Source organism: Micromys minutus (assembly GCF_963924665.1).
Source record: "Micromys minutus genome assembly, chromosome: 27".
Taxonomy (NCBI): Eukaryota; Metazoa; Chordata; class Mammalia; order Rodentia; family Muridae; genus Micromys; species Micromys minutus.
Genome location: NC_137962.1, coordinates 25,755,299 through 25,779,259, shown reverse-complemented (window position 1 = coordinate 25,779,259; position 23,961 = coordinate 25,755,299). Strand labels below are relative to the sequence as shown.

Here is a 23,961-nt window from a genome sequence, read left to right as displayed (position 1 = left end):
TTAATTCAAAATAATAGATGGTCCCAACAGAGTCTTGAAATGCATCCCTTCAGTAGAATGTTGCAGGGTGCTCATGAATCTCCAAATGTGGAACAAGTTCAGAGGATAACACATAGAACTTTGAAGGCCATAACAATTAAAGGTTATTTCAAAGACAGTTTTAAATAACTCTTGTATCAAATAGATAATGAAAGAAGGAAAAGAGAGAGAAGAGAGACAGAGAGACAGAGAGAAGGAAGGAAAGAATGTAGCAGGAATGGGGGGCTGCCTCTATGTAAACACTGGGGGCCATGCAGCTACAAAAGCATCTCCTGCAGGAAGACCCAACTGAGGACTGCCTATGACACCAGCATTCCTGCAGGAGGACCTACTTGGGGACTGCCTGACAGAGCAAGGATTGCTGGTACAAATAATGCCAGCCAATCAGGAACTGCAGTTTAGAAGAGATACTTTCTTGAAACCAATGGGGGGCATGGAGGGGGTATTAAAGGAGCTTGCAGTAGTGCTCAGATGAGCTTACTCCAGCATTTCTCACCTGCTCCTGGAGTCTATGTTGCCAACTCCCCTCCACCTCCAAGAGCAGGTAGGGGCTGGGGGGAGAGCTGTCCAGGTCACAGGCAACAAAATAGTAAGAAAAAAACAAAGAGCTCTCTGCTCCTCCCTGTTCCAGAGACAGCCGCATCTTCTCCTGCAGTGTCAGCCTCATCCCTTAGACAAGATGGTGAAGGTTGGTGTGAACAGATTTGGCCGTATTGGGTGCCTGGTTACCAGGACTGCCTTCTGCTCAGGATCTGGCAAAGTGGATATTTTCACCATCAACGACCCCTTCATTGACCTCTACTATATTGTCTACATGTTCCAGTATTACTCTACCCATGGAAAACTCAATGGCACAGTCAAGGCCAAGAATGGGAAGCTTGTCATCAATGGGAAGCCCATCACCATATTCCAGGAACAAGATCTCGCTAACATCAAATGGGGTGACGCTGGTGCTGAGTATGTCATGGAGTCTACTGGCGTCTTCACCACCATGGAGAAGGCCGTGGCCCACTTGAAGGGTGGGGCCAAAAGGGTCATCATCTCTGCCCTTTTGGCTGATGCCACATGTTTGTGATGGATGTGAATCATGAGAAATATGACAACATGCTTAAGATTGTCAGCAATGCATCCTTCACCACCAACTGCTTAGCCCCACCCCCAACATATCCCCCCTATCATCTGTGACAATGTTGGCATCATGGAAGGGCTCATGACCAGAGTTCACGCCATCACTGCTACTTAGAAGACTGTAGATAGCCCCTTTGGCAAGCTGTGGCATGATGGCCGTGGGGCAGCCCAGAACATCATCCCTGCATCCACTGGTGCTGCCAAGGCTGTGGGCAAGGTCATCCAAGAGCTGAATGGGAAGCTCACTGGCATGGCCTTCTGTGTTCCTACCCCCAATGTATCTGTTGTGGATCTGACATGCCACCTGGAGAAGCCTGCCAAGTATGATGACATCAAGAAGGTGGTGAAGCAGGCAGCTGAGGGCCTACTAAAGGGTATCCCGGGCTACACTGAGGACCAGGTTGTCTTCTGCGACTTCAACAGCAACTCCCACTCTTCCACCTTTGATGCCAAAGCTGGCATTGCTCTCAATGACAACTTTGTGAAGCTCATTTCCTGGTGTGACAATGAATATGGCTACAGCAACAGGGTGGTGGACCTCATGGCCTTCATGCTCTCTAAGAAACCCTGGACCACCCACCCCCCAACAAGGACAATGAGAGCAAGAGAGAGACCCTCAGTTGCTGAGGAGTCCCATCCCAACTCGGCCCCCAACACGGAGCATCTCCTTCACAATTTCCATCCCAGACCCCCATAATAGGAGGGGCCTAGGGAGCCCTCCCTATTCTCTTGAATATCATCAATAAAGTTTTGCTACACCCCCTTCAAAAGAAAGGAAGGAAGTAAGGAAGAATGAATGAATGAATGAATGCATGAATGAAAGAATCCAAGAAAAATCGTCAGTAAAGGCAAACTACGCATCTGGGAACATAAGTATATTATATGTAAACATATTAAACATATTTAATCTTTTGGTGGAGCAATAAAAAATTAATTCTATCAATAACTTAACTCTTGGTTTGAAAAAAAGAAATGAGAATGAGGGGATAATATGCACAAAACACAACTGTATGCTAGAGTTATGTATCTAATGCTGAGGGAAAGTTTGCTGTCAGGGAAAATAAATTACATGTAAGGCCATGTGGATGCCCTGTCTGTAGCCCTGTTCATGCCCATGGACCCTGCTGCCACTGAGGACCATATTGCTGCCCCTTGCCTGTATTGTCAGGAGACTGTGTTGATGTCCATGATCTGTGTGCTGCTGCCGAGGACTGTGATGGTGTCTGCAGCCTGTGCTGTAGTAGAGGGCCCTGTTGGTGTCCATGGGTAATGTCACCAGAGATCATGCTGAGGTCCTTGGCATGTGCTGATGCTAAAGGCCATGTGGCTGTGCCCATGGTTTCTGCTGTGTGGAAGTCTGTGATCTGTGCTCCAGCTAACCTTACATAAGGGAGAAGTAAGCACCTTCTGCAGAGGTGTTGGTGACTACAGACCCACAGTTGAGGAAACGAGACATAGAAGGCTTCTGCGACAACGCCTATCCACACCCCACTAAAAATGTAAGTTTAGACAGAAGCCATCAAAGAAAATGCTTGGAAGAGGTGACAAGAATGCTGGAGTGTAGCTCCCCACAATATATGGCTTTCGGTGGAGTGGGGCTCAGTTTTCTTTAAGGGGCTGGCCACTGGAAATCTAACTGTGCTCCAGTGACTATATAACACAGATTGGACTTGACTTTCTGTGGGGAGGGTCACAAGGTGGAAGGCACCTCGGATGACAGGGAAGTGTGTTTGGAGGGCACTATGTGAAATTAAAGAGATAGTCAATAAAAATAGTAAAGTTCAGTATGTAATACCGATGCTCAGAATGGAACACAAATCCAATAAGTTAACTAATAAGTCATATATATGTATGTATATATATGTATATGTATATATATGTATATATATATATATATATATATATATATATATATATAATCATTTCTATTTCTTTAGAGAATCCTGACTAATACACATGTGGTTCAGTAAAATTAACTTTAGAACAATATGCTGTTCAGAGGAGAAAACATATAGGAAACATTATTTGTAACATATTTCTTTGACAAAGATTTCGATCCAGAATATGTTGGGGGGGGGATCTTTAAATTAGAGACAGATAACCAAATTGGAAAAAAAATATTAAAGGAACTTTAAACGTCATTTTGTGAATCAGGGTAGATATGAAAAGAGCTTTCGTAAACCGTAAGATGTTTTGGTGATTTTCTCAATACCTTTGCCCATCGAGCAGTGCAAATCAACACATCATGAGCTACACGCCACAGAATGAGCAAATTTCAAAGTAGAACCCCAGGTAGTGGCGAGGATTTGGTGATGCTGAAGCTTCCAGGCACTGATTTAAAAAAAATAAAAAAAGAACTGTTATGTCCCCGGTGGGAGCTAGCAGCGTCTGAAAGCTGAGCACGTGTCGTTGTGTGTCAGAGAAACGCATCCAGAAGTTCAAGAAGAGAGATCTAAAAGATTGTTCGCAGCAGTGCTCTCTGTGATGACCCAGACCTCAAACTACCCAGAAGCAGCCAACAGTAAAATGGAAAAAGGTTGCATAAAGGGAATGAGACTTTAAAAGTCTATAGTTAACAGACGGGTGTAACAGAATACAGTAACCCACACTACAACCTGCAGCCTACAGGGATGGGCTCACAGTGCGTAGGTGCGTGGACACCCAGGAGGCACAGTCAGCAGGCAGAACTGCCTTATGTAATTAGAAATCAGAGTAGTGACTAATCCCCGAGGTGGAAGAAATAGAAACTGGAACGGATGAATGAGTTCTTAACACACTGGTTACGTTCTGTCCTCGATCTGGAGGCTACTGTACGGGCGGGGCTGTTTGAGGAAGGTTTGCTGTACGGACAGGGATGTTTGTGGAAGGTTTGCCATCTGCACACTTTGCTCATTTTTCTGCATGTGTGTTGCTTAATTCTGCAAAAAACTCTAACCACTGTGTTTCGGTATTATTAAAACAGTTTTTTGGTTTGGTTTTTTTTTTTTTTTTTTTTTTTACTATGTGGAAAAAATTTAAAGGAATCAGTCAATTAAATTTTAAACTCATCCCTTTAGGTAAATAATTATTCCAGATGCAGTTCAATTCAAAAATTACTTCGGAAAATCAGGATTTTTTAAGCCAATAGTAGAGAAATTTTGACACAAAAATGTTTTCTGTGGCTACTTATTAACTATATATCCAAATAAATACTGGACTGAGTTTTTATTTAAAACTAAAGGGGACTGCTCTTGCAAAGGACACAGGTTGAACTCCCAAAACCCATGCAACTCCTCACAACTGTCTATTAACTCTAATCCCAGAAGATCCCATACTCTCTTCTCGTCTCTGCAGATACCAGGTACACAGACATACCTGCAGTTAAAGGACCTCACCCATAAAATGAATGAGCAAATAAATCTTTAGAAATTAGAAGGAAAGACATAAATATATTTACTCCAAAGACTATCTGCCTGTTTAATGAGAAGAGATTAATACATGGTATTTTTGTGATGAGTTTTTAAAGATGGAAGCTTTGTGTGATGGCTATATCATAATCAGTTTACCCATGGCATGATGGTTGCTGATTAAAACAAAGAAAAATAAATAAAAAAGGAAGCCTAATAACTTTCCCCTTGATTTTGAGAGCCCTGTGAGCCATCCATCGGTTTTGTTTTAAAGGCTGTGATGCTGTGTGTGAAGGTAGAGCCCTGACCAGTGTAATAATCATTTTCCAATGCACCAAAACCTTTGTGACTGTTGAGGCTCACAACCTCCCTGTCACACGGTCTTTTCTGCAGTGCTGTACATGGATCCCAGCACCCCGTGTTTACTAGGGATGAGCTCTGTGTAGAATTACATCGCTGCCGCTCCCTTTAACTTCTGTACTTTGTGGCAGATTCGCACTGATTTGCCCGGGTTGGGCTTCACTTACTCTGTAGCTTAGGTCAACTGCCCAGCAGACTCCTGAAGACTGAGACTGCAGAAGTAGGCTACAGAGCCTGACCTTTTATACAGTATCACCGGGTTGTTCAGACAGAGTCGTGACACGGTGAACTCGTACCGAGCACATCCACTAACTTTTCCATGCAGAGTGATACTGATAATCTATAGGAGGGGGGATGAATGAGAGCCCTAAATGTGTGCTACTGACACACATACCTTGGCTCTAACCGACAACTCTCTAATTGAATTTAAGGTCTGTGCCACAAGGGAAAACCCATGCCTGGTACTGGAAACCTAGCCAACTTCCCAGGGCTGGTGAAGTCATGGAACTTAGGGAAGAACCTACGACCACTTTACTTGCCCAGTAAAATACCTAATTCCACTCTAAACACGTTTTCTCATATCCACAGGTAAGTGTACTCCCCAATCCTCACCAATATATATATATATATATATATATATATATATATATATATATATATATATCTTGGAAACAGAGAGTCCATTACAGAAAAGCACAGCCAATCAAAATTCAGTTACCAATCAAAATTCAGTTAGTGAGCACAGTCCCAAGGGGTATATTGACAGCACAACTCCCACATATAAGGCTCAGGAATCAGTGGGGGGGGGGGGGAGAAAGACGGTAAGTGCCCTCATCCTAACGGAAAGTTCCACTCATGACCTCTCACCAATACGACTGCCTACAGGACAGGACAAGGACAGCACCAATGAGCATTCTAATGCGAATAAGAAGAAAGGTCAGGAGTCCAGAAGGCCTCCACCCTACACCGAGGACTACAGGCAACTAGGGAAAGCTGAGAGAAGGAGAAACTCTGGCCCAGGGAAGAGCACACCAAATAGCCCTGAAATCAAATGCACACAGGTAGCATTATACACAATGATGCCACATTTATGTATTTAAGGATACATACACACACACACACACACACATACACACACACACACACACACACACACACACACACACCTAGTGTAATAAGAGTTAAAGGGAAAAAAAGATGCCATGGATTTGAAAGAGATGGAGTAGACATGAGGGGCCAATGAGTAGATTCAGTGAGAGGAAAGGGAAGGGGAATGGTGTCATTATATTATAATTTCAATATACATATTAGAAAAAGAAGTGAAAAAATATTTGGAAGAGCAAACTCCCTTATAAGAAAATATCTTTTTCTACACAATGTACAATATTTCTATTTAATTATTCTTTATACCAGAATTTGGAAACCATAATAAATGGATGGGTTCTCTGACATTTAACATCAGAGGTTAAATATTCTCAAAAGCAAATTCATCAGTTTGTGATCAAAGTTAGTATAGATAAAATACTTACTTTTAGATTCAGTATACATTGCATATGCTACATTTTGATGTGCTAGAGACAATTCTTTAGGAACCTGTCAGAGACTTGAAAGAGCAAAAGAACTATTACTTCTAAGATTTATTTTAAATGTTATGCTAAGACAAATATAGATAGATAGATAGATAGATAGATAGATAGATAGATAGATAGATAGATAGATGGATAGCTTTAAATTAGAAAATAATAATTATTTTTTATTAAGAACTTGGTAAATAAAAACTGAATACTGTGGCCATAGGTGAGTTTTGCTATTTTTATTTCGTTTCTTGGTTTGGTTTGACTTGGAGACAATAATAAGGCGGAGAACAGAGGAGGCAGTGTTAGAGTTCACCCAGTGAGGAAAACAAATGCTAGATGAAGAGAAAAAAAGACCAGGACAGATGGAAACAAACACAGAACCCGCAGCAAGGCAGTGATGAGAAAGGACAGCATCATCCCCAACAAGAATGAAAGAGTTGCCCTCCCAACCCCCCTTTCATAGTGAACCCCAGGATGCGATGGGAGGAGCTAAAGTTGCAACCCTACTTTAACTGGGAGAGCCCCTGGAAACACATCAGACTGCCATAATGATGAGAGAACGATTTAAACATAAGGTTAGTAGCATATTTTCAAGGAGCCAAGAAAATGTCTGTTCTCAGAGGAACATGACATCAAAAAAACAAAAACACAAAAAACAAAACAAAAAAAAAAAAAAACCTCACCTAAGCCTCTGTATTCTGACATCAATCAGTTTCCAAAATCTGCTATGACTTATTAGATATGAATTCACTAGAGTAATGTTCAAGCCATTAACACTTAAAAAGACAGGGCATCAAGTGGAGGGATGGGGTTGCCATCCCACAGTCAAAAATTCTGACCCAGAATTGTTCCTGTCTAAAAGAACTGCAGGGACAAAAATGGAGAAGAGACTGAAGGAAAGGTGGGGTCCAGTGACAGGCCCAACTTGGGATCCATCTCAACAGGAGGTTCCAAAGCATGACATATTACTGATGCTATGGTGTGCTTAAAAACAGACAGGAGCCTAGAATGGCTGTCCTCTGAGAGGCCCAACAAGCAGCTGACTGAAACAGAAGCAGATACTTCCACCCAACAACTGGACTAAAATTGGGACCCCGTGGTTGAATTAGGGAAAGGCTGGAAGAAGCTGAGGAGGAGAGTGACCCCACATGAAGGCCAGCAGTCTCCACAAACCTGGACCCCTGTGATCTCTCAGATACTAAGCCATCAACCCAGCAGGAATAAGGAATAGACAAAGAAACTCCTCCCCAGACAGTAACAGCATATAGTTCAAAGACAGCTACCAAGGTAAGAAGAATTAGTCTGTAAGGTCCTGGAGATGGGGAGGAAGGGGTGGTCAGGGATTATAAATTATAAATGAGGATAAGGCACTGTTGAAGTGACCCACAGTCGACATCATGGGACCGTGATAGTTTCACAGAGCTACACGTTTGAAGGTTTAGGGAATTATAAACATATCTGAAATGTGTACAGCACATGTCCTCATAACTTTCAACGCAATGTTTGGAGTTTAAAGACGAAAGGGAGAAAGTGTATCTTGATGGTAGAGAGGCTCAGAGGTGCGAAGCCCTGAGTTTAGTCTCCAGTATTATCTTCTAAGGTCTCCTAAGACGAAGCCACTGGATGGAAATTGTTACACCGCAGGATACGACTGACCCTGATGGCTGTTCTGCCAGGATAGGTCATGCCCTTTACAGACTATTGATTAAAAACATAAATATGTGGAAGTCATAAAAGCAGCATCTTTCCCTCCAAATTATATCCAGGTGATCCCACAAACCAATCTGGGAGTACACATTCAAAGGAATAGCAAGGTTGTTAATAGGTGGGGGTTCATGCTTAGTGTGTTTACCTCAGTAAAGAATGAAGAAACCCGTATGATTCGAGTACATGACTGTATGTCTTTTAAATCTCTGTAAGACTGACCTGAATACATAAATTCTGGTTTCCAAAGACTCCCCAGGTTTCAGGATAACATCACAATAAACTTTCTCGAAGTCAGAGAACCTACGTGGCTGTTGTATTCCAAGTCCTAACAAAGTGTGGCGCACCGAGGATGAAGGAAGCTCAATAAATGTTTATTGAAATCGGTGCAAATTTGATAGATCCTTTAATCCATTGTGACAGTAAGATACCAAATACTTGTGTTTTTACCACGTCAGTGCAAAGCAAAGGGAAAGGAGATCCGTGTCCACCAACTGCGTGTGAAAAGGGACAACTGTTCCTTAAATTTGTCAGCTTTTTTTTTTTTTTCCCTAAAGAATTCTTCAAGAGCAGCAGCAGCAGATACTTTTGCTAAACAGAGATCCTTGCATTCAATTAGCAAGGATCTAATTAAGGGAGCCCGCTGATCTCAGGAATAAACAGGAACAAAACGTCCAAAGCCACCATTGACGGCATCCTACAAACCAGGACAAGCAAAGCGTAAGTTCTGAGAATAACTGACTTTGGGGTGGGGGAGGGGGGTCATAACATAACAGGGTTGAACACTCAGATGAAACAGTTATCGTCACCACCATCCGGTAACCCTGGTACTACTGTTCAGCCCCATATGGTTTAATCTCATGATTTCCAGGAAAATACGTGATTATTAATTAATGTAAGTCCAGTTCTCTCTGCACCACTGTTCGCTCTTAATCACACTGTTCTTGCCCAGAACAACTTTGACAAATGCAGAAGTGTAGCACAGAGACCAAAGCTAGTTGTCCATATTCATGACAGGTGAGAGATGAACTGAACTCGGCTCTCTCCACCCCAGGACAGCAGTTCCTTATTCATTCTTGAAAAGTCACAGATCCTGATATAATGATTTTTAGTGTTTTGAACTTCACACTAAAATTCATCCATGGGCAGAACTCACCCCGAGTCAATTGATTATGTCCATTTTTCATCTTAGAATACTTTTGGATTTGAGGACCTGAGGCATGGTGTAACTCAGATGACCATCTGGTCTCATTGACCAGCCGGACATTTCCTAGGCTATGTGGCTGATCAGAACGTAATTCAAAAATGAAGTGTGAGCCTCCTTTACAGAGTCTAATGAATCTCTACGTTGGAGACAGGCCAATGAGCCCAGTTCATGGCTCTCACCTGCAGCCATCTAGAGGGTCCTTCAGTTGCTAAGTGACCTGAGGAGAAAGGTTAACAATAGGTCTGGTCATTACTCACCTCCAAAGCTTAATAGGACTAAAATTTCTCAGTTAAACTGGAACACATGAACAAAATTAGAACCAGCCAGACTGAGTCTGCAAGTTACCTGATGAAGAAAGGGGACCTAGAAAGAGAATCTCTTTGGGGTCCATGTACAAGCCAAAAGCTCAAAATCTTAAGGTTCACGGAAAGGCAGAGAGCATCACTCAAGAGAAGGGAAGACCCAGTGTGCAGGCACCATGAGAAAGCCTGCCTCAGAGCAGGGGCAGTGTCTAAGCACACGCCCTCGGGATGCCCTGGCCTCGAAGGCCCAGAAGCAGCATCCCAGAGCAGTCTTTGCCTCCACAATGTCCAGAATCCCTTTCTGACCAATGCCCTTTGAAATCTATGTTCTTCTGATGCCCCGCAGCAGATGTCCTCCGCCATCCAGGATTTGATCTGACATTCTCCCCAGTGATAATATCCTATAAAATGTCTCTCTCCCTTGCTAGGACCCTCCCAACTAAAACTGAGCTCTCAGTTTTCCTTGGGTAGGCTTCAGTAAGCCCTTTCTGTATTTCACTTTCCAACATACTTTTAATAACAGACCCTGAATGCAGAGGAAAAATTTTTAAAGAACCTGTAGGACAACAACCTCTTTAACTTCTAAATTCTGTAACCACGCATTTCATTTGCCCACATGGGTCGAGGAGGTCATACATCTCTGTCTCGAACCAGCCCCTCCATCTTTAGCGTTTTCTTCAAAGCTAAGCTCAAATATCATCCCTACTCGTGAGATTACCTGGCTCCCCAGTTGGAATCAGTTAGCCCCCCCTTTTTTATTTCTTTTTTGTATCCTTTGGGTTTTGATCTTCTTTCGTTCTGTTTCTTATTAGAGTCATGTAGCAAGGATGTAAGGCAAAGCCTAAAATGTGAATCCTCTATCTATTTATAGCGGTTGGGGAAAACCAAAAGAACGTAGAAGGGTCTCGTTGCATGCGAACTCTAGGTGCCTTTTGAAAGATGGGACTGATATTTCTTGGGAATGACGTATATGGTCAGCTCTGCCCTGGGACGGTAGCCGGGGCGTGCCACCGTCGATGGAACTGGAGAAGCCAAAAGTTAGACTCAGTTCCCCCGACAAGAGTTCAAATGGCTGTGTTCCAGAAACCAAGCTTAATAAAAGTTGTAGCATCTGTAGGTGACCAGAAGGGATGCCGATTGCAAATGAGTTCAGTGGCCAGCTTGGAGAGAGAGCATATGAGTGTTACAACTCCAGATACTTTGTAAAGATGTGCTTTTGTGCTGAGGTCTTTGTCCTTCAACTATGGCACTGCTGAGAGAAAGCAGATGGCATTATGGAGCAATAACAGAACAATTGGGAGGCACCGCCCACTGGTAAGAAGTTAGGTTATTGAGGTACTATACCATTGAAGGGGGATGCTGGGACCCTGGTCCCTCCTGTCTCTTTCTGTTTCCCAACTGCCGAACACTTCCAGCATGATGTTCTGCCTTCCACGGGCCTAAGAGAGATGGTGGACTGACCCTCTGAAGTGGGGAATCAATAGCCACACTTTCTCTGTATTGCTGAATATCTTCAGTTTTGTCACAACAGTGGGAAGCCAAGGTCGTGTCTATAGGATAAATAATGGTAGCAGAGTATCTTTCTTTAAAGAGTCTCAGTTCTGCAAAGCTCTGAGATCTACCAATTCTCCTCCTCCCGATGTAGCCTTACTTTTCTGTGCAATCTGCATACACGGAAGAATTTCCCGAGCATGCCCCTCCCCTCTGCCTCTTATAAATGCCTTGCTCTTCTCGTGAGTCATCCTCCTGTCCCAGTCATCGGAGGGCTGCAGAGCAAGGTGCCTGGGACAGCTCTGCTCACAGCATAGTGTCATGCCTGGGAACAGCTCAGGACTCAGGCCTGGTTAATTTTATCCTGTTCATCAAGCAGGAAAGAACACCTCTGTTTTCTCTTGGAGCCACGAAGCCTAAAGACTCCATGTCTGCCGCTCTGAAAGTGTTGTTCTCAGCTGTGTTCTCTGTTTTGGGGAAGACGGGGAAGGCTACAAAAGAGAAGTTGATAGGAGGAGGGGTGGATAGGAGATAATATATTTTCCTGTTTATGTTTTAAATGAACATTTCCATGCTCTTGAGACCAAAAAGAGTGCTTTCTTCGGTCATCAGAACTCACAATGAGATATCATAAACCCTGAGTTGGAAGGATCCCAGCTGTGAGACTCCTCTGATGGCATGTTCCTTTCAATGGTTTGTTTCTACTCGGCCACCCTGCGTGACACTGATGAAGTCTGGAGCTGCACCATCCACATGCTAGAAGCTGCACTGCCTTCTCCGACACTCTGAGTTTCTCTATAAATATTTAAATTGTGCGGAGCTTGTTATCCGTGCAGGGGGTAGGGGTGTCCAGTGCTGAGAAGTGAACCACATAGCTCTCCTAGAGCATCAGTGGGGAGGAAATTATAAAGTCAGAAAGCTTGGCTATCTTCAGCTTGGTTTCTCTTTATTCTAAAATATGCCCCCCGCCCCCACCCCCCTCTATATATCTTCCTTCCTCTTGTTTCAAACTAGAGGATCCTGCTTAAACATTTCTGAACCAGACTGCCAAGCTCACTCCTAAAATCAAAGAACTTTAGGCAGGAGGGAGGGGTCGGGGGACTTCTCAGTATGGAAACAAGACAGAGAATAAAATGCGGAGGGAAAGCAAACCGAAAACTGAAACTCTCTCTTCGACCACAAACAGATTCAAAAGTTGAATTATTCAAGGCGGCAAATTTTCTGGATTCCAGCTTTGTGCTGCAGGGATTGGAAGCAGATAACAGAGGCATTGTTTGATATTTTTCCCTGCCAGCCTCGGTAACCACCAGTGAGAACCCTGTCTCCCTTCTCTACTGCCAGCCAACAGGGACTTTGCATGGAAAGTAATTGAGGGGGTTAAGGACACAGGGTCGGATGTCCCCAGCCCTTCCCATCCGTCCATATCCAGTGCTTTACCTAATTTGTTGGTGTGATAATATTATTAGTACTTGTATCTCTTTTGGACGTGAAAATTTGAATACATCAAGGTAGGTAGTATTAGGGAAACTCGTGTGAGATTCTGATCATTTGCCTCCAGCTTGCAATTCCCAAACTGGGGATGCCCACACTTACAGTAGAGTCCTGTCAGTGGTAGGCTCTCTCCAACTCTAGTTTTTCTCCTGAGTTGATGTTGTCTAACCCTGCACTTTGAAGGCAATTGGTTTTTCAACTCTGAAGTAAAACCCTTTTCTCTTTCCCTTCAAACAATTGTGAGACAGGGGGAGGGAGGAGAGAGAGAGAGAGAGAGAGAGAGAGAGAGAGAGAGAGAGAGAGAGAGAGAGAGAGAGAGAGAGAGAGAGAGAGAGAGAGAGAGAATGTGTGGATCGTGTCTGTGTGAAACACTGTGTGTCTGTGTGTGAGAGTGTTGTGCCACAGTGTGTGCATGTGAGAATGTATATGAGTGTGTGTGCGTGTGTCTGTGCGTCTGACCAGGCCTTTTCTTCGCTGAAGTCTTGCCTGTATTCTTTTAGGAGGACTAAGTGGGAATCCGGCACACATTTCTCCTGTTCAGCTCCTTTTTGGAGAGCTGCAGTCAAACTTAGGGGATCAAGAGGAGAGATGGGTAACTCTGGGAGGACAGGCCTAACGGAGGCTAAGCAAAGAGAACACTGAAGTGTGTGGAAAGATGAGCTTTCTTTAGCTACACGTGATGGGGTCATGACAAAAGCATAGAGACTCTAGTGCGCAGGCGCAGGCGCAGGCACCTTCTGGTCCACGCAACAGGACTGATAAGGGACCCAGAGCACCATCAGACAGGTAAATAACCGTATCTCCACCTCAGATGCTGACGTCCATATGCACCACGGATGCCTATTTAGACGTCAGCTAACTGCAGTGTTGGCAGCAAGCTGCCAGACAATGCATGTCTGATAAAATAAGTTCGGAGAACGAAAATCTCTGCTCTATCTCTCTGCTAAAATTACACACAGATGCCGCCCAGCGCCTGTATTAACTTGTAACTGCGAACAAATTATAAGGTTTTAAGATCACAGAAAGGTTTTTGAAGTTGAAAATAACCACCATTACAGACGAAATAGCCTGTCACTCCTTTTGGAGTTCGGGGGAAATAAAATGTTGTTAGGAAAAAGCAAACACCCCAGCTTCATGCCGGAACATATAGCACTACCTCCTCCCGTGCTTAAGGCAGGCGGGCAGCAAGGGACTGAATGCAAGTCTATCTTCTTTCTTAAAACATTTCAGATTGGCAAGATGGAGTGCCTGACGTATATAAGATCATGCGTTAACTTTGTTGTAAAAGCAAAAGCCTCTTTATTTCCTGTGATCCAAACACATTAATTATATTTTAAAAAGTCACCCAAAATATAAGAAAGAGAAATATCTGATTTGTTTCATGAAAAAAAAGTGGAAATGCAAAGCAATTTAAACCTGTTCTGTTCTTGTCGTGTTTCTCTCTGTCGAGACAAATGGAGTTTAGAATCCATGTTTGATAATGTAAACCCCCTCCCCCATCTTGTGATACAATAAGCTGAGTTCAGAAAAACCTGTAGTAGATTATTGGGACAATAATGAAATTCAGAGGGTTGAGGTCTTATAAAGCCTAGTAATTGTATTCCATAATCCTGACAGTATTGGTTTAATCATAAAGAATAAGTAACAAATATGAAAGCTACTGAGAGTTGCTCAAGATATATGGAGTATTAATTCTCAGAAGGATACCAGTGAGAGGTTTGGGCCTCTGCAGCTGTGTTCTAGAATCTAAACATCATTGAAATTGATTGCCCCCAAAGTTCAACACGAGCTTTTCCTTTGAAGGGCACGCTGAAGGTATGTTCTTTTGAGCCTAATTATGCCCGCCACTTCAAACACACTCTTTCCGCTGAGTGGGTGGAGCAGAACCATCTGCCTGAAGGTTCAGAATCTCACACATCTTTTCTCCCTGCATTCCTGGTCCTTCATCCTGAAGGCCAGGTCATCCTGGCTTTTATTTGGCAGATTCCATCCTTCCTCACACTTCTCCACAAAGAGCAAAAAAAAAAAAAAAAAAAAAACCAGTCCACAAACCACAAAAGAAACTAAACTAGTGCACTGAGTGCCGAGTGTACAAAGGACAGAACTCATGGCATGCCAATCCTGAAGACAGTAGAGTTTGCGCCACACCGGAAAAGTGAGAAGATTTTTAAATACCAGTGACAGCACTAGTCAGTATATTTCAGATACGCTAGAAATGTCTCGGCCGGAAGCGCCTTTTGTCAGGAAGAGCTGGCACACCTCACTATTTCGCACAGTGCTCCCATTCGGTTTTGCCACCCTGTTCATGGTGTGAGTTACTTTGGAGGACTTGGGACATCACTTGATCTGAATGTCATAAAGCCTAGGCTTCACTGTGCTCTTAGAGCTCTATGCACCTTGTGCCATGTTTATAAAGGACCCATTTCACTTGTGACCCCCAGCACTTTGTCACTGCAGGTCTTTACTCGGTGGATGGACAGTCTCCATCGGTTAATTAGATACCTGGGACTGGACCATTTACATGGGAAAAGTTTTATCTTGGCACGCAGTCAGGGACATCCAAGAACCTGGTGCTGGGATCTGTCCTCCAGTGAGGATCTTCTGTTGGCAAATAAAAACCAGTTGCAAGTGGGGGGGGGGGACAAATTAAATAAGACAATATTAACAGTGGTTCTCAACCCTCCTAACGCTGAGACCCTCATGATATGGTGACACCCCCCTCCCTGGCCATAAATTTATTTTTGTTACCACCTCATAACTGTAATTTTCCTACTGTTGCTGTTATGAATCACAATATAAATGTCTGCTTGTAGGATATCTGATGTTTGAGTACCAAAGGGCTCACAGCCCATGGGTTGAGAACCATGTTTTATAAGAAGCTGCCCCAGTCTCACTGAAACTGCATTGACTTATTGTTTTTACAATAGCTACTTTCTTTTTTTTTTTTTAATTCACTTTACAACCTGATTGCATCTCTTCCTCCTTCCTTTTCTCCCTTTTATCTCCCCTTTTCGGGTCCTCCCTTTCTCCTCGGAAAGGCAGAGGCCTCCCATGGATATCAGCCAACCTTAGCATCTCAAGTTGCAGTAGGACTAGGAGCATCTTCTCCTAGACAAGGCAGTCCAGTTAGGGGAAAGGGATCCAAAGGCAGGCAGTAGAGTGAGAGACAGGTCCTGATGCTGATGTTAGGAGTCCCGCACGGAGACCAAGATGCACAACTGTTACATCTGTGCCGAGGGTCCAGGTCCATCCATGCACACTCTCTGGTTGGCAGTCCAGTCTTTCTGAGCCCCTATGGGCCCCGGATTAGTTGATTCTGAATGTTTTCTTGTGGTATCCTTGACCTCTCTGGCTCCTTTAATCCTCCCTCCCCTCTTCCGCAGGATTCCCCAAGCTCTGCCTCATGTTTGGCTGTGGGTCTCTGCATCTGTTCCCATCAGTTAGTGGGTGAAGTCTCTCAGGGGACAGTTATGCTAGGCTCCTGTCTGCAAGCGTAGCAGAGCATCATTATCAGTGTCGGGTCTCAAGCTACGCTAGTCACTGGCTGGCCATCCTTTCAATTTCTGGTCCACCTTTATCCCTGCACATCTTGTATGCAGGACAAACTGTGGGTCTAAGGTTTTGTGGCTGGGTAGATGTCTCAGTCCCTCAGTTGGAAGTCGTTTCTGGTTACATGAGACAGCTGTAACCATATCCCCCACATTGCTTGGAGTCTCAGCTAGAGTCAGCCCTCATAGGTTCTTGTGAGTTTCCATTGTTCTAGGTTTCTAGCGTGTCCCAGAAATACCCCCCCCCCGCCGGAACCAGTTGTTTCTCGAAGTACTCTCCAATCTACCCTCACTTTACCCCTCCTAATACCTCCTCCCTAGCCCTTCCCTCACTCAGTCCCCTTCCTCCATCTGTCCCCTGGTATCTATCCTATTTACTCTTCTCAGTTGACCTCCATTGGGCCCTCCTAGCCGCTTAGCTTCTTTGGGTCTATGGATTGTAGCATCACGACTTTTCTGTACTTTATGGATAATGTCCACTTCTAAGTGAGTATATGCCAAGTTTGTCTTTCTGGGTCTGGGATACCTCACTCAGGGTAATCTTGTCTAGTTCCATCCATTTTCCTACAAATGTCCTGATGTCACTGTTTTTAGTGGCTGAGTAGCCTTTTATTATGTAAGTGTGCCACATTTGCTTTATCCATTCCTCAGTCTGCACTGACTTCTTTAATGACGACAAAGCCACCATCAGTGTGCCAAAACTGTGACATGGAGGATAAAACCTCACGTGCATTTATTCAGAGTAAGGAGTATGGATTCTAGCAGGCTCTGATTTCAGCTAGAGACACCGAAGTTCAGGAGATGAGTCTCATCTTTCTCACAGCAGCACAATACAAAGCAGCAAAGCCAACGGGCTGGAGAGGTGGCCCGGTAGTTAAGAACACTTGCTGCTCTTGTGGAAGAACCTGGTTTGGTTTCTGGCACCCACGTGGTGGCTCATAACCATCAGTAACTCCAGTTCCAAAGAATCCAATGTCCTCTTCTGACCCCAAAGGCACAATACACACACATGGTGCACACACTTACAGACAGACAAAGCACTCACACATTTAAAATAAAATAAATAGATCTTGAAAGGGAGGAAGGAAAGAAGGAAGACAGGAATGAAGGAAGATGTGAAAGAAGGAAGGAAGACAGGTAGAAAGGAAAACAGGAAGGAAGAGAGGAACAGAAGGAAGGAAGGAAAACAGGGAGGAAGAAAGGAACAGAGGGAAGGAAGAAATACAGGAAGGGAGGAAGGAAAGAAGGAAAGAAAGTAGGAAGGAAGAAAGAAAGACAAGAAGGAAGGAAAAAGGAAAGGAGGCAGTCAAACAACCACTGGGGTTTTCTTTTAACATAAAATCTAAGTCATGATGCTAAATGCAAGGAAATAGTTCTGAGCTTAACCAAGTCACAAAGCAGGAAGAAGCAGTTCCTGCTTCCATTTTGGTACTTTGGATTTTCTTTCATTCTTTCAAGAATCTTAATGCTCAAAACATGGACTTAAAATTAAAAAGTGTGCTAACTGCCTGAGGACATCAGCTGATCAGTTGTGAAGATAATTCCAACTACGTTGATAGACTATGGGCAGATCTATCAAGAGAAAAAAAAATGGTAAGAACAGACAGTTCAGTCACTCCTTCATTTAACCATTTCCTGCATAACTGTCACATGACCGATACTACACTAAGTTCTGAGGACACAGAGTCAAAAGTACCACACTCCCTGTCTCATCAAAGACAATTAATAACTTGAACCAATCCTAATGGATATGGTACTCGGCCTACAGTCAGCAGTGCTTGGTATGGTGCCCTCGGCTCTCCATCCCCTCTTCTGTCTCCTGTTAGGGTAAGAGGATAACAGCCTCAGGACTTCATCCCTTGGTGCTGCTTGGGACACTCTAGCCATTCAATCCAGTTCCCAAGAGAATCATCACCACAATAAACCCCAAGGGCGATGCCTCTTCTCACTCAGGACTTCCCAGGCTGGCTTTTGTGTCTCCTCTGCTTTTCCCAGAAAGTCCCATTATGTGAGCAATAAATCTCCTTACACCGGTTTTTGTTTTTTTTGTTTTTCTTTTGAGACATGTGTGTGGCATCATCAGACCCGACACCAGACTAATTACAGATGGGTGCTCGCTGACTTCCGCAAGTCACCACAGAACACACCCAGTGCGAACCACTGCCTCATATCCGTGCCCTTGTGTGATCCCTTCCGCCAGGATGTGGGCTGAGCTGGGAACTCACCTTGACCAAACAGAATGCAGAAAAGGTGATGATGTATGTCCCTCAAACTAAATGCTGGCTTCTTTCTGGCATAGCTCTTATTCTTTCTCGTGCTGGTGGGAATCAAGCACCATGTTGGAGGGACCTGGTAAAGAGACCCACGTAAAAGAGGAACTGAGAAAGGCCTGCGCTTAATTAACAGCCAGGGAAAGAAATGTCCGGACCCGTCCACCGCGTGAAGCTGAACCCCGCCAACATCTACGAGATTTCCAGTAAATCTCCCACTGAAGCCTTGATGTGACCGTTGTTTTAACTAACTAACCATGGCCTTGTAAAAAGAGGCTGTGGCTTAGAGGGCCCAGGTAACTTATGGGTGGAATCCGAATCCATAGATGGATACAATTTCTTATCTGGGGGCTCTAAGTTGTTGGCGTGTAGTTTTAAAACTCTCGCTAGCTACCACGCTTGCCTGGGAGCGGCTGCGCTACCCACCCCTCCCAGCTCCCTTTTCCAGGATTGGTTGCAACCAGCCCTAATCGGGCTTCCTTTTCTACCTGCCTTTGCTCCAGGAGGGGTAGCATTACTAGCCCACTCCTGGGACCTTTGCGTCCATGGATAAAGCGCACGCGCACACACACACGCACACACCCACACACAAACACACAGCTCCATTACCTTTTAACTTTCCTACTAAGCACAATTGTTGGGCTCAGCTACCTCCCTAACCCTTACCAATTTTATTATCTCTGTTTCTCCTCTTGGGACCCAGAAATCCTGCCTGCACCTCCCACCTAGCAGTTGGCTCCCAGCCTTTTTTTTTTTTAATTGACAAATCAGGACTAAGTAGTAGGATTAATCTACTGAACATCACTAGGTGACCAGTACGATGCAATGGAGAAGTGGTGGAGATACAGAAAGATGCTGTGGTCCTTTAGGGTGATGAGAAAATTTACCCAGCAGTGACGTGCAGAGGGAGGCGTGGAGCTCTGAGAAAACCGGCAGATTTGTGGGTGTGGAGATACTTAAGGCAATTAAGTGTTGCTGGACTAGGGAGCCTCTTGATAGTTTGTGGATAAAGAGCTTGAAGTGGTACTCTGGTGCAGGATCTAAGAGTACCTTGGAGGCCACGCTACATCAGAAGTTGGGGAAGAATTTTCAACAGAACAACAGCACTGGCACACTCTGAGACCTGAGCCAGTCTGACACATCTGGGGCATCTAGATGTCAAGCTTTTTAAATCTCTAAAAAGCTTGCTCTAAAAAGTCTGTGACTGAGAGAATGGTCCAAGGCTCAGCAACACACCGTCTGCCCACCTGTTATTAGAGATGGGTGTCTGGGCCTGAGAAGGACTCTGGGCCTTTCAATAAAAGCATTGTCTTTCTATTTGAGAAAAACAAGAGAGAAGAAATATGTTAGGCAAAGAGAGAGAGGGGAGGAGGAGGAGGAGAGGGAGAGAGGGGAAGGGAGGGAGGAAAGGAGGGGGAGAGAGAGAGAAAGAGAAGGAGGAGGAGAAGAGAGAAAGGGGTTGGAAGAGGGAGGGAGGGAGGAGAGGAGGTAGGGAAAAGGGAGAGAGAGAAAGGAAAGGAGGGAGAGAGAAAGGGAAAGAGAGAGAAAAGGAGGGAGGGAGAGAGAAAGGGAGAGGGAGAGAGAAAGGGAGGGAGAAAGGTAGGAAGAGAGGGGGAGGGAGAGAGACAGGGGGAGGGAGGAAAGGAGGGGGAGAGGGAGAGAGAGAAAGGGAAGGAGGGAGAAAGGGAGGGAGGGCGAGAAAGGGAGGGAGGGAGAGAGAAGGATGGAGAAAGAGAGGGAGGGAGGGAGGAGGAGAGGAGGGGGAGAGGGAGGGAGAAAAAGGGAAGGAGGGAGGGAGAAATGGATGGAGGGAAAAAGAGAGGGAGGGGGAGGGAGAAAGAGAGAGGAGAGGGGGAGGGTGGGAGAGGGAGAGAGAGAGAGAGAGGAGGAGGAGGAGGAGGAGGAGGAGGAGAGAGAGAGAGAGAAAGGGAGGGAGGATTTCAGGCCACACAAAACATCATAAATCAATCACTCCCTCGTCCAGGTTCTAGTATTTGGAGAATAACTACAAGATCTAGGAGTTCCTCCAAAGAGGAAGAGAACAGCAGAAAGAAGAAACAGGTGCACAGGGAAAGAGAGGGGGAGGGGGTATTGAGGCAGAGGCAGAGAGGAGGAGGAAGAGGTGGTGGAAGAGAGGGAGAGAGGAGACAGTAGAGGCAGAAGGAAACCCAGTAGCATTCATATACATTGTTTCAGAACTGTAGTTCGGCTTCTTACTCCCACATACAAAATCTTCATCACTAATGTCAGTTTCTATTAGACTGACCTGTTCATTCGTTTATCTAATTAGAAAAGACCAACACGTGACTAGGACACAAAGCCCACTGACTATTTCCACTCCCTTCAGACTTGGATAACACCCATCTGAAACACCACACAGCCATTCTGTGCCCCCTTAGGAGATCTGGGGCTGTGACATTGCCTCCGGTTTGTTTTTGATGGCTTTGACAATTTTGCTACATACTCAAAGAGTATAATGCAGGATTCTATTTCATTTAAAATAGTCTGATTTTTATCCTTATGTTGAGACAGGGTTAGAGTTTTGAGAAGAATAAATACTATTCTAATGTCAACACCAGATGTCATTTTTTATCTCCATGTTGCTCTGGACTAGGCAATGTGAAGTGATATATATATCTTTTTTTTTTTTTTAACTTTGGACAGAGTTACTACTGTGGAGAAAACAAAGAGTGTGGGAAGGAAGCTATGCTGTCTGTCTGGTCAACCCGAAGCCTCGGACAAGATAAAATGGAGAGGCAAGCTGAGGCCACCATGATGTGAAGACAGCCGAAAGGAAAAATGAAAGGGTGTGCCGACGACTTAAAGAAGCCCTCACCTGCAACCAGTTGTATCTGACTTTAAGAAATCTGCACGTGTGACTAAGAAGAAATGATTAAACAGAAAAGAAGGCCTGGAGTGAGCAAAGTGCTAAAACCAGGAAGAGAAACGATTGGAGTGTGCTGCACGGTCAGCTGAGGAAGACGGACGGACGGACGGACAGACAGACATGAGCGCGGGCATCACAGACTGGGACAACTTATGCTCCGCAAGGCTCTGTGAGGTCATGACCCAGGAGCTCAAAGGGACCCACGGGGACATCAAATGCCTGCATTAAAAGGAAGGAGAATGATCAGAGAACAAAGCTATATAGAGTTGAGGATCTGTAGTAAAGTGAGACACGGGTGTGTTTATCGGCTGGAGGCAACGGGCAAAGGGAGAATGGAAACCGCCTCACAGCAGCTACAGAGATGAGAAAATTAGCAGTCATCCGCTTGACTGTTATGTATTCACCCTACATACAGGGAGGGGCTACAACGCATTGTTTCCTTAACATGTAGTATTCCTGAAGAGCAGGTGGTGAATTCTCCCCCATTTTCTGGATCAGAATCTAAGGCGCCGGAAGTCAAGATCTCACCCGGGCTTGCCGAGCCCCGCGTGCACATTTGCCGCCTTTTATTCCTCGTTAGGGCCTGGGTGGCAGGCTGCAGGAGCAGAAGAGCCGAGGGGAGCAGCAAGCGTGGGTGGCACACAGGGGGTTGCATAACAAATATTTGTAGGATGAAAGAAAACTCGCAGAGCAGAGATATGGATATGTAAGCCGTAGGGCAGGAAGTTGCTGCAGGTCACGCTGGTTACGTCACCAGCAATGAATGCGCGCAGTGTTCTTCAGTAACAGTGGTCCACTTGTTTCATTCCTTTGCAGCTCAGCACTTCACCTCTTGCTTCTTGTGTATCTGACTCCCAGGCCCTCGGCGAGGGATCCCTTGGATGCCTGAAGCTAGAACTGGAAAGTACTCCGGGAGTTTCCAAGGCAAGGAGAAAGCACGGCTCAATGAACATTTGAAATCCAAGAGCTACGACCCAGGGATCCATAAATAGGTCTAACAGAAGCAGGCTTGGGATCCAAGAGCATGGAGCCAGAGATTTTGAAATCCTAGGAACCAGAATCAGAGCAGAGCCCAGAAAAAAAAAAGGATCTTAACAGATGGTCTGCACTGAGTCCTACTTTTAGCTTGTCAGTCGTGGTGATGAGAGGTCAGGGACCTCCAGGTAGTGACTATTCTGCGTGCAGAAGCTATGGGATTTTATTTTTTCCAACAATTATGCCCACAGCATCTGGCACGGAGAATTTTTTTTAACGATTGACTCTAATGGGGCAATTGCAATTTACAAATTTAAACAAAAATCTTTTGCGAGTGTTAATAATTATCATGTTGCTACACATTTGGGCATGGACTTGACCATTTGAATTTAGTAATTCAAGTATAAGCTGCAAGACACTTGGAACCGCATCTTACAGAATACGCCTAGCACACTATTGAATGTTATCGGCTCGAATACAATCCCAACTAGGCTGATCAATGACACACAAGGGAGTGCTGTGACTTATACATTGGTGACTCATTCCTACTAATTACAGGCAGCCATACTGCCAGAAACTTCTTTTCCTGAATGCATAGGCAACTCGGGTAAACCTCTCTGGTCTTCAAGGTGTCCAGGTTGGATCAGAGAAATAGCATGACCTACCTCAGGAAAACAAAGTAGTAGCCACAAAGACTAGACTTTATAAACTTGTGAGATTAACAAAGTGCCTTCTAGAAGGTCACTGGCTCTCCCTCTGGGACTGAACTGAACTTCCCACAGGCGAGCCAGACTGACAGTCTAGTGTGAAGTGGGGGTGGATGAGGACACACTAGAACCCCAACAGACAACTTGGAAGTCCCAAGAATAAACTAAATACCTCACCCACCTCTCGTGGTCTACAGTCTTGCAGCTGAGGGCATATACAGAAAACTGTGGCGCTGACCGTCTGTCTGTCTGTCTGTCTGTCTGTCTGTGCAGATCTCCAGCACAGTACAAACAAACACGAGCAAAGACGGAAGCCAGTGCTTCAATCCGTTGCTTTTGACTGACCAGTAGATTAGGAACAATTGCTCACAGTTCCACTGTGCTAGTCAGTGCCTGGCTTCTGCCCTAGGCTGGGCCCTCAAACTACACATCAGGGACTGAGGAGATAACTCAGCAGTTACGATTACTATCATTTCCTACAGTGTGGTTCACAATCAACCAGCAACTCCAATTCCAGGGGGTTGGATTCCTTCCGCTACGTGCTGCACGTACATATAGGCAGGCAAAACGTACATGAAATTAAAATAATATTTTTAAAGGCCCTTCATACTAGATTTTCCTGTGACCGGTTACAATGTGGAATCATAAGGAAAGTATTCAGAGACGTATCACTTCAGATCCACTGAACTGGGAAGCTGTAAATTGCCTTATTACGCAATGCTGCCTGCTGTGTAGATGTGTGTGTGTCTCATTCGTATTCACCTCCATGCTTCTGCAAACCACCTCCTTTACTTCCCACACACCGTCCTGGGTTATGGAAAAACACATCATCCTCCGAGCTCCAGAGCAGGTCCTGATACGCCTCTGTGCAGATGTTTAGCTCCATGCA

The 23,961-nt window shown here is 44.7% G+C and overlaps 1 pseudogene across 1 annotated transcript in view; it reads left to right on the top strand.

The window, feature by feature from the left end:
* The window catches only part of LOC308438356 (glyceraldehyde-3-phosphate dehydrogenase-like), a 224,223-nt pseudogene extending 221,786 nt beyond the window's left edge, over positions 1-2,437 (top strand). The window contains exons 2-3 of the transcript in view: positions 902-1,768; positions 2,336-2,437. The product of the transcript in view is annotated as a glyceraldehyde-3-phosphate dehydrogenase-like (transcript). The remainder of the gene's footprint in view (positions 1-901; positions 1,769-2,335) is intronic.
* Positions 2,438-23,961: the final 21,524 nt, after the last annotated feature.